We start from the raw sequence: 11,071 nt of genomic DNA, 5'->3' as shown, positions 1-11,071 counted from the left end.
AGAGAAGAGAAGAGAAGAGAAGAGAAGAGAAGAGAAGAGAAGAGAAGAGAAGAGAAGAGAAGAGAAGAGAAGAGAAGAGAAGAGAAGAGAAGGTAGGAAAGAAGGGAGGAAGAGAGAAAGAAAGAAGTAAAAAGAAAGGAAGGAAGATAAAGAAAGACAACAAGGAAGGAAGGAAGAAAGGAAGCAAGCAAGGAAGAAGACTGAGCTTGTGCCTAAGCTGTTCCTGTTCTACTGTGCTACTACTATTAAGTGCTGAGTAAAGTAGCAGGTATGTGAAACAAAAAGCTTGCTGGTTTGGTCCTGCTCTTCTGAAGAACTGTTGCCTGAAGGCATACAACATATCCTGGTATAGACTGGTTAGAAGTGTGATTTGTATTTTTAAATAAAGGAACTTTTTTTTTTTTAAGCAATAATGTTAGATATTTTCATTACTCTTAAATGGGTTAGGTATCATCAAAAACATATGGAGCACTGCTCACTGTTATCATTCAGGTGTTAAATTTATATATATATGTTTAATGACACTTGCAGTGGTTTGGTCTTTTTTTTTTTTTATAAAGCCCCAAACAGATGCAGCAAGGTCAAGGGAGGAATCCTGTGGAGTTCCCCAAACTCTTCCCTTCTGACACTGTATAAACACCAGACCTCAAGCCCTCCTTCCAATGAATTTAAAGTTTTTCTCTTTTTTTTTTTGGGTGCAGATTAGTTTCATAATTTTCATACAATACATATATATGAGGATTGTTCATGTTTAGTTATTGGGCAAAACTGTGTTTATATTTGGCTACACTGTCCAAGAGAGGGCACCAAATTCATCTTTTGTGGATCTGCATGAATTTCAGTGTAGGGGCACTGCAAATCATTTTGGCCATGCATCTCCCACTTCACTTGGCTTTGGTTAGTAATTTTCTGTCTTCTATTTGCAGTCCATGTTTGTCTTGCAGAGTACGTTTCCTGTCTTTGTGTTTCTCTAAGTGTAATAATGTTCCCCAGGTGGTGGAGCACTTGTTTAATTGAATAATACAGCAGCTGAGAAGTGCTTGGAGTCATTTATGATGCTGGACCTCTGCAGGGATGAAATTCAGTATATTTCCTCTTGCCTTTGTAATTCTATTAGAAAATTCAAAGCAATTTCCTAATGACGATGCTACTACTCAGCAGAATGTTGGGAGGGTGTGTGAGCCTCTGTCTTGCAGGCATCTTGCGTCCACAGCTTTTCCTTGTGCTGCGGTTGATACACATCAGCATGAAGTCAGCTATGCTAATTCAGTGTAGAGAAATCAGGGCCATAAATTTTGCAATGGAAAAACTGAATTGAGCAGAGTTGGAAGAAGAAAAATGCTATGAGAAAGAAAGAAGAAATACATATATCAGATTACAATTTATTTTTACTTCTGAGCCAAAAATTCTCCATAAATAGTTGTATTTGTGTATTCATCTGAGGGTGCCATATCAATGCATAATCGCATTATGCAACACCTGTTGGATTTTTTTTTCCTATTATGAAGAGCTGAATTGCTTGCCCTGCTGTTAGCACAGGCATTTTTTGAGGAGAAATAAGGAGACATGGTCCCCACCCACCTTGTTCTGAAGCATGGAAGAGTTATTTGCAAAGCTGTCTGTCTTTCATCATTTAGAGCTGTAGCCAGGAGCTAAAAATGATCCTTACTCTTGACTGTGTTAACCAAGTGGAGAAGTTTAGATAAGTATCAGAAAACAGATTTTAAGTGTTTGCAAAAGAACCCTGATTGTTAGCTGGTCTGATGCCAGGACATCATACTGATGTATTCCAAGCAGGCATTCAGGTAATGTTGCTGTCACCGATGCTGGAGAAGGAGACAGATGCAGTGGGAATTCAGTAACATGAAAGCAGCCTATATTCTCTCTATGCTGAGATTCGAGGCAGGATTCACTGCTGGCGGGTACATTCAGGGCTCCCAGCTGGTGTCCAGGGTGTGCCACAAAACTCTCCAGCCTCAAGCTTTCATGGTGATGCCACCATGGTTTTGCTGCTGGTCTGACAGAGCTCCTGAAAAATGGAGGAAGAAACCACAAACACTCAATAACAAGATACGAAATGTCTTTTTCTTTCCTTCAGGTTTCTGTTTTTGTTGGTGATATGTTATTTTTATTGGTTTTGATTTTTAAATTCTCTTATTCTTAATTATTGAAAGACCTGAAAGAGTGATCTAAGAAGAATGTTTGGTGCTTGCTCCCTGAATTTTGAAGCATCTGAGTAGAAGACAGTGATGTGGTGGGACACATGCGGGTGTTCCTGGTGCCTCTTTGGGAAGGAGAGAACAGTATTTGTCTGCAAGGTGACTAGATTCCCTCTTTCTAAATAGAAACAGGGAGGTCAGATATCTCTCTTGAAAACTCAGTGAATCTCGATGCCAATTCATTAGACTGTGCCCTCAGATATTTTTAATTCTGTTAAGATAGAGTTTTGCAGAATGTGAAAGTGTTTTCCTACCTATGGGAGAGAGGTGTACATTGGTACTGCCCAGTGAGGCAGTGGCAGTGCCTCTGAAGCCCCGCTTGTACTTCTGCTTTTACTCCTACCCCCTTCTCCACTGTTGCACACCTTGAAGGAAGCACAGTGCTTGGTAGTGTACCAGGAAGAAAGCCAAGACTGGCAAAATCTGCCTGATGTGTCAGAAATCATTGCTTTGTGGTTCACAAATGGCTTTCTGGATAAAGACTATGACTTGTTTTTGCTTTGTTTTGTTTTGTGGTTTTGTTAATTTTTACTTAAATCTCAGATTCAGGAATTAGCTCTGTCTGAGGCAATATCAGTGGGGAGAAGAAGGAAGTAGGTCATGTTTTGGGGAAGAACCTCTTGAGGAGACAAGCTGTCCTTGTGTAGCAAAGTGTCCCAGACTCCCCTGATAAGCTGTCCTCATTAGGCAGAGCTTGACCATCTTACTACCACCATCACCTTGTGTGCCTGCCTCTAACAACAAAAATACCCCAAACAGACTTCATAGGTGAGGTTTGCTAAAAGACAGTGAGACTTCTAGGAGCTGCTGTCTCGGGTGCAAGTAGCTACCAACATCACGTGCCTGAACTCAGCCCTTAAAAGTCAGAAACAAACACTGAGGTTGTCTGTTGAGAGTGGGAGCCCAGGGATCATAGAATCACAGAGTGGTTCGGGTTGGAATGGATCTCAAATCCCACCCAGTTCCAACTCCCTGCCATGGGCAGAATTGCCACCTGCTAGCTCAGGCTGCCCAGGGCCCCATCCAACCTGGCCTTGAGCGCCTCCAGGGATGGGGCACCACAGCTTCTCTAGGCAGCTGTGCCAGGGCCTCACTGCCCTCGGAGTAAAGAATTTCTTCCTAACATCTAACATAAATCTCCCCTTTATTTGGCTTAAAACCATTCCCCCTTATCCTATTACTATCAGGACATGTAAAAAATCAGTCCCCTTCTGGCTTATAAGTTCCCTTCAAGTACTTGAAGGCCACAGTGAGGTCTCTCCACATCTTTCTGTTCTCCGGACTGAACAAGATCAGCTCCCTCAGCCTTTCTTCATAGGAGAGGTGCTCCAGCCCTCTGATCATTTTCATGGCCTTCTCTGGGCCTGCTCAAACAAATCCACGTATTTCTTGTGCTGGGGCCCTAGGCCCCTCCAAATGGGGCCTCACAAGGGCAGAGCAGAGGGGGACAATCCCCTCCCTCTCTCTGCTGCCACTCCTCTTGTGATGCTGCCCAGGATTCTGTTAGCTTTCTGTCTTTTTATCCATCAGGACCCCTGAGTCCTTCTCCACAGAGCTGCTCTCAATTAGTTAATCTTCCAATATGTACGCATATCTGGGATTGCCCCAACTCAAGTGCAGTACGTTGCACTTGTCCTTGTTGAGCCTCATTAATGTTCAAATGGGCCCACCTCTCGAGTGTGTCTAGGTCCCCTTTGGATTACATCCCTTCTATTGTGTCAACTGCACCACTCAGCTTGGTGTTATCAGCAAACTTGCTGAGAGTACACTCAATCCCATTGTCTTTGTCACTGATAAAGATATCGAACAGCAAATGTCCTAAGCTGGACCCTTGAGGGATACCACTCATGACCACCACCTGAACATAGAGCCATTGACCACAACACTCTGGCTTCAACCACCCAACCAATTCTTTATCCACTGAACATTCCACCCTTCAAATCCATATCTTTCCAATTTAGAGATAAGAAAGTGGTGTGGTACCACATGAAAGGCCCTGCAGATGTCCAAGTAGAAAACATAATTGTTCTGTCTTTGTCCAGTGATGCCATCATCCACTGTAGAAGGTCACCAGATGGGTCAGGCATAATTTGCCGTTGTTGAAGCTGTGCTGGCTGTCATGGACCACCTTCTCATCACATATATGCCTTAACATATCTTCCAGGAGGCTCTGTTTCACAGTATTCCCAGGCACGGGGGTGAGGCTCTTCGGCCAGTAGTTTCCCTAGTATTCCTTTCCATCCTTCTTAAAAATGCAAGTGATGTTTCATTTTTTTTCCAGTCACTGGGGACTTCACTTGATAGCGATGACTTTTTAGATATGATGGACAGTGTCTTGACAACCACATCAGCCAGTTTCTTCAGGACCCTGGGATGCATGTCACTGGACCCCATGGACTTGTGCACATTCAATCTGATCAGGTGGTCTTGAACTTGTACTTTCCTTGCAGTGGGAGGGATACTGTTCTGCCAGCTCTTGCTTAGAAGTTCAGGGATGTGAGAGACATGGGAAGCCTGTCTGCCCGTGATGGCAGCAGTAGGTCAGTACTTTGGATTTCCAAACAGCAAAAAAGAGTTACAGTGAAGTGGGGGCATGCTAAGGACATTACAGTCCCAGGTTGCACCAGGGGAAGTTTCAACTGCCTGTTAAGGAGAATTTTTTCATGAAGAGGTTGTTCAACCATTGGAATGGGCTGCCCAGGGAAGTGACGGATTCCTCTAGAGGCATTTTGGAGAGGTGTGGACATGGCTCTAAGGGACATGCTTTAGTGATGAGACTTGATAGGCCAGGTAGATCATGAAGGTCTCTTCCAGCCTAGATGACTCTGTGATTCTATGACTTCAGGCAGCTTTTGACCTGATGAAGCAGGGTGTGATGATACAAGTGACTCCAGCAACATGTCACACACACTCTGCTCCTCGCAGGGACCGAAAGCTACAGCGCTACTGCATTCCTGTACTGGGGCAGCCATACACCTGTGTGGCATGCCCCAGACCACCTGCAGAGGGTTGCAGTTCCCACAGAGAAAAATTCTCTGCCGGGAGTCACGCCCAGGAAACGCTTTCTGCTGAAGCCAGGTGTGGTGCCTTCTGACGTTGGTGTGGGACGAGGCTGTGCCTTTGCTCTTTGTTTCCAAGTGCAATAATGCCTTACAGAAATGAGGTACAGGGCGTCCTCACAGGCAATTTAGAAATGATTTAGCATCCTCAAAAGCAAAGAAGAAAACATGCTGTATCCACTAGAGATAGGCGATACATAGACTGAGGACTTTTCTTTCTTTCTTTCTTTTGTATTACAGAGAGATTTTTTCATTGTCTAGAGATTTATTATTACAGAGAAAACGACTTGTTAAATACATTGAAAGAAAATGTGCCTTACCAAGCTGACAAGCATTTTGTACGTTCTGAAAGCAGAAGCATGTCAGAGTGTGCTTTGTGTAAAGCCTGGAGCTGCAGTAAAGAGGTAATGTGTCACTCAGCATCACTGTGACAAATGTCTTTAACAGGGAGAAATTAGAGGGTACAGTCAGTGGCTGTGCCTCCTTTCACTCCTAACTGGAATCAAGAGAAAAAAAGTATTTTGCACAATGAATAAATTATGAAGGCTGAATTGTCTTAATTGCTTTACTGTTTGCCCCAGTCAGTGGGCATCTCCGTGACCTGACTTGATCAACAATACCCCTCAGCAGACCATGTGAAGGACATCAGCCTCGCCTCGATTTGTTTGTGCAGCAGATATTTATATAAATAGTCACTGAGATCTGGAACTCAATCTGTAATTACCCTTGACACAAAAGATACCACCTGCAAAAACCCAGTAGCCAATTACAAATGGGCTCTGCGGACTTCCATGCACTCTCATATGAAAGTTCGAGGTTTGTAGACATCTTGAGGCTAGGATTAACAATTGCCACAATTGGTGTCCATATTACTCCCCTGCTTCCTATTGGGATTCTCAAAAAGTGAAGAAGTAAAGCCTCTGTGTTTTCCAGCACACTGAGCCCCAGCATGGCCACCCTGGAGCTGTGCCCTGCAGGCACGAGGCTGGTGGGTGCCAGATGTGTGCAGCTGAGAGCTGCAGGGCATTGCTGCCCATGGAGCTGCTGCATGGGGGCACAGCCCCTGCAGAGTCAGCCCTCAAACCATGGCTTAGCTCCTACGGACTTGGAATCTGGAAAAATGAGACAGAGATTATAGACCCTGTTTTGCTCTTTGTGAAATGTAAGAGCAGCAAAATCCTGTCCTGGTTTATTTCTCTTTGATTTTTGCCTAAATTACCATGGAACTTCTACAAGAACCTTTAAAATTACTTTTCCTATGAACTTTCATTCTGTTTCATCAGGTCAAGGGAGGTGATCCTGCCCCTCTCCTCTGCGCTGGTGGGGCCTCACCTGGAGTATTGCGTCCAGGTGTAGAGTTCTCAGTACAGGAGAGACATGGACCTCTGGGATTGTGTCCAGAGGAGGGCCACAAAAATGATCCAAGGGATGGAACACCTCTCCTACAAGGACAGGTTAAAGGAATTGGGGCTGTTCAGCCTGGAGAAGAGAAGGCTCTGGGAAGACCTGAGAGCGGCCTTACAGTAACTAAAAGGAAGCCTTAAAAAAGAAGGGGACAGACTCTTTTTCAGGGTCTGTTGTGACAGGGTAAGGGGAGACAGTTTCAAACTAAAAGAGGGGTGATTTAGACTGGATGTAAGGAAGAAGAGTTTTATAATCAGGTTGGTGAGGCACTGGCACAGGTTTCCCAGTGGTGGATACCCCATCCCTGAAGATAGTAAATGTCAGCCTGGGCAGGGCTCAGAGCAACCTGATGGAGCTGTAGGTGTCCCTGTTCATTGCAGGGGAGTTGGACTAGATGACCTTTAATAATTCCTTTCATCTCAAATTATTCTATGATTCTTTGATTCATACTCTCAATGTAAATCTGACTTTTTCTTGGGGACGAGGTGTGAGGAATGGGAGAAGGCAACAGGTGAGTGTTGTGCTTTGTAAAGGCAAATTTGGGTTGCAGTGAAAGTGCAGAAAACCAAACTATCAAGTTAATTTTATATATGCTGCAGCAGGTGGCTTAGAAAGAAGAAACAAAAGAATCCTGCGCCTCTGAAGTTTTGCTCTTACACTGCAACTCTGTGGCTCTGCCAAAGGTTGTGTCCAGAAAACATGAGAGTCAATGTGCTCCTTACTTCATCAAAGTTTCCTTTTTGTTTGAAGCTGCTGGGAATTTGCAGAGTTGTCGGGCTGCTAGGTTTCTCTTCTCCAGCAGCACACAAACTGCAGGTATACAGGTGGAAAACAGAAGGGCAAAGATGGTTGTGTGCATCCCATCATCTTCTGTGCCACTGGGGCCAGAGCACCCTCATAAAGCTGGCGTGTCATGCTGCAACAACTTGAAGCGTTCATGTTACCAATGGCATAACTGTCTGATTTGTCTGTGCATAAACAGGAAGAGTTTTCTGATTACAATAACAAAGCACAATTAATATACTTGGTGATTCAGCTCTTTCCTTGTGTTTGTGGGGGAGCTGCACCATGTTGTGAAGTGCTGCATGTTGGGAAGCAGTTGAGGCAGGGTGAGGTGTGTGAATGTTCATCAGGATTACTTTTCTGCTCAGGAGCTGTTCTACAGATAAACCATTTATAACAGCCATGGAAAAGGTCCCCTTCCAAATGACCTGAGGATGCACCTTTTGCTCCAGCCACATCTGTATGGTGAGTCTCTTTCATGGTGTGCACCCAGATTTTTGTCTAGTTTGGATGCTTTTCTTTTTTGAGCAAAATCTTGTCAAAGATGTTCTCAGGCCCAAGATTTTCATACAAAACTGCTGCACTTGCAGTTCTAAGTCAACACTGTTGAGTTCTCTCCATACTCTATTGCCTGTTCCAGCAGTGACTCACAGTGGGCCGTGTGAGGTGCTCCTCGGGCAGCAGAGATGTGAGCAGCCATGCAGCTTTGAAACCTGAGCACAGAGAGCACAGAGAGGCAGAGTGGGAGACAGCCTGACCTCTAACAAACAAGCCACGCTGTCCTTCTCTGAGGCAGCCTGGCCTGTTTTCTTTCCATAACATTATGACTCTGGAAAGAGCTGGCAGTGCTTTTCAGCAAACACTGGGTCGCTGACTCAAAACATCTTTGTCCTGGAGGAAACTTTCCATGGGCAGACATGAAGCAGTCTCTACATAAAATCTGAAACCACAGCAGATCCAGCACCCCCTTTTGAAATGCAGAAACTTCACCCCAGCTGTGGGAAAAACGGCAGATCCTGCCCGATCAGACGCCGATCCCTACTCCCTCCTCCAAAGCAAGCAGATGAGGTGCAGAAGCAGGTGCCCACTGAGAGGAGCAGAGCCTGGAGCAGAGGGCAGGGGCAGCCACAGTGCTCTGCTGTGGGTCAGGCAGGGTAAGGGTGAGAGCGCTGCCCAGCCCGGTGAGAAACAGGCTTGGGTTGGTTTTAAGACCTGAAAAAACATGGCAAATCTTACTGCAGAATTTTTTTCCTCACCACCTCAGAGATTTGGGGATGTAAATGAGATCAAAGGTGTTTTTGCAGTGTGCCTGGCTCAGCCACAGCCCGTGCATCCTGCAAGGATTTTCCAGAAGGCCATCTTGCTGGCAGATCCTTGGGTTGGAACAAGTTGAACTTTGGGTACCTGGGTAGCCTTCTGATAGCCACGGCTCAGCTCATTCCTAGTGAAGAACAATGGTAAATATTGTTACAGTAGTTTGCCACTGTACCCTGGAAAAACACGCAGCCCTGCACATGGCTGCACTGAGTAAACATAGGAAAATGTTAAATTCTTGCAGGGAGAGTGCCAGGTGTTGGCAGTGTAGCCCAGAAAGGCAAGCTAACCCAGCCTCACTCCTGGAAGCAGGGACAGTTTGCTGTGTCCTTGCTGAAGTATTCCTGTGACTGTCTTCATTTCGTAGCTCTCATTTTCCTTCTCCTCTGGTCATTTCACCTCTTGCTACTTGCTTCTCAAAGTGCTTCATCCAGCAAGGAGAGAAAGTTGATGTTGACTTGAATGTTCTGCAATATGGCATTGAGCTGAGGGCTTTGCTGGTGGTGGAACTGGGAGTCCAGTCATGGCAGGAGCTCCCTGATGAAGGTGGTCGCATCTGCCTAGATGGCCTCAGGTTCATAACTTCCTTTTGCTGACAGTTCTGCACAGCTGACGCAAGTGGGAAAAAGTGCTATTAGTCACTTTTGATATAATGAAGCAATTTGAGCTGAAAAAAAGTTGTTTTTGTGGGTGCTAGAATTAATGAAGTCTGACTTCCTACAGATTTGTCTCTTCTGTCTGGTTATCAGTGGGACATCTAAGAAGGACGAATGCTCCAATTAAAATTTTTCCTGCTGCTTAAAGAAAGTTTATTATCTGCTTAGAAATAAGAGAAGAAAAATCTTCTGGAAGAGGTATCTTGCATAGAGATGCTCAAGAGTTCTGTGGGTTATTGTTCCCTCACCCCACTCAAAAAAAACCAAAACCGCCAAACCAAAGCAAACAAACAAAAAAAAAACCTCACGAAAACAAAGCATCACCACCCTGAAAAAAATTTAAAAAAAAGAGAAAGGAGGAGGTAATCTGCTCCATGGCAGCTGCACAGGCAGCAGGGCTGGGGATGGATAATTCTGGGGGGAGGTTTTGCTGCATGTCAGCAGTGCATCACACTTCTGGGACAAAGACTCCATGGAGATGTGAGATTGTTGCCCTTGCTCTAGCCGAGGCACTGCCTCTTGCTGCACTCAGTGTTTACTTTCCACCCGTAAGTGTCGCTCACCTCGTTGGTGGTCAATATTTACTTGCCAAAGGCTTTAACTTGCTGGCGTTTCATAGAAATCCTTTCCCTTTATTACATACTCACATGAGCTCCTTGCTTTAAAATGGCTAAAATTTAATTGTTAATGCTTTGTTCTCAGCACTGCTGTGGGGATTTACTGAATTAATATAAAATAACCCCTGAAAGATAGAGAGGGATTCTTTTTAGGAAGAAAACCACTCTATTTTCTTTGAAATGTTAGAGAAGAAAAACCCAGTTTCAAGTTTTCCTTAATTAGTTGGTGATGTGGGGGATCAAATTCAAACAAAATCAGGTCTGCCTCTTCCTGTCACTCAATTCTGTTGTTTTCTGTGTTATATGTATCCTTGTGACTCTTGCAGTAACTCATGAGATTATTTCTCATGGCAGTTCTCCCTATTAGAAGACCAGAAGGGAATCAGAGGAATGGTCACTATTGGAAACAGCATGAACACAACTCTGCAAATCCTTCTCTGAGCTACCAAGGTCACAAGAAGAAAAACAACTTCTCTGCACTTGCTTAGAAAAATGTGATCACCAGGCAAGTTGGTGGATGTCAGGTGCAGCCTGGAGCCCCTCCAAGGTGTTTACATAAATCAGCCTTTTCTGCTAAGGGTCAGGTTGGCACACTGCTCATGGCTGCTGTCTTTTGGTGGCTGATTTGAGGAACATGTGTTTCTATGTTCCAGCAACATTGTTCCACCCATACCTCAGTCCTGAGCACACTTGTTTCCTCTGTATATGGGGCCTCGGGGACTTGCAGCATGCTGATCAGAAAGAGCTGGTAGTTTGGGTCTGCATCCTGAGCATTTTGTCTCAAAGCCCAATAGCTGAAGCATGATTTTTTGTCAGCCTAAGGAAATTCACTGTTTAAGAACATGGCTGTGTGAGCTTCATCACTACCATCAATTTTAACTCCAGTCCTCAGTTAATTCTTCTGCTGGTGTGGTGTGCTGCCTTCCTTTTCCTTTTCCTTTTCCTTTTCCTTTTCCTTTTCCTTTTCCTTTTCCTTTTCCTTTTCCTTTTCCTTTTCCTTTTCCTTTTCCTTTTCCTTT

General features: G+C 44.6%; 1 long non-coding RNA gene across 2 annotated transcripts in view; it reads left to right on the top strand.

Annotated features, from left to right (window-relative positions):
* Positions 86–11,071, top strand: part of LOC110390357 — a 13,023-nt gene continuing 2,037 nt past the window's right edge. Inside the window, exons 1-4 of one of the 2 annotated variants that reach the window (XR_002433717.1) lie at positions 86–268; positions 7,834–7,930; positions 9,503–9,633; positions 10,407–10,599. This is a non-coding gene — a long non-coding RNA (uncharacterized LOC110390357). Of the gene's footprint in view, positions 269–7,048; positions 7,931–9,502; positions 9,634–10,406; positions 10,600–11,071 lie in introns of those variants that run through there. The other variant, XR_002433716.1, reaches the window with a different exon arrangement.

The sequence above is a fragment of the Numida meleagris genome, chromosome Z (genome assembly GCF_002078875.1).
Source record: "Numida meleagris isolate 19003 breed g44 Domestic line chromosome Z, NumMel1.0, whole genome shotgun sequence".
NCBI lineage: Eukaryota > Metazoa > Chordata > Aves > Galliformes > Numididae > Numida > Numida meleagris.
This window is presented reverse-complemented; position numbering and strand designations above follow the sequence as displayed.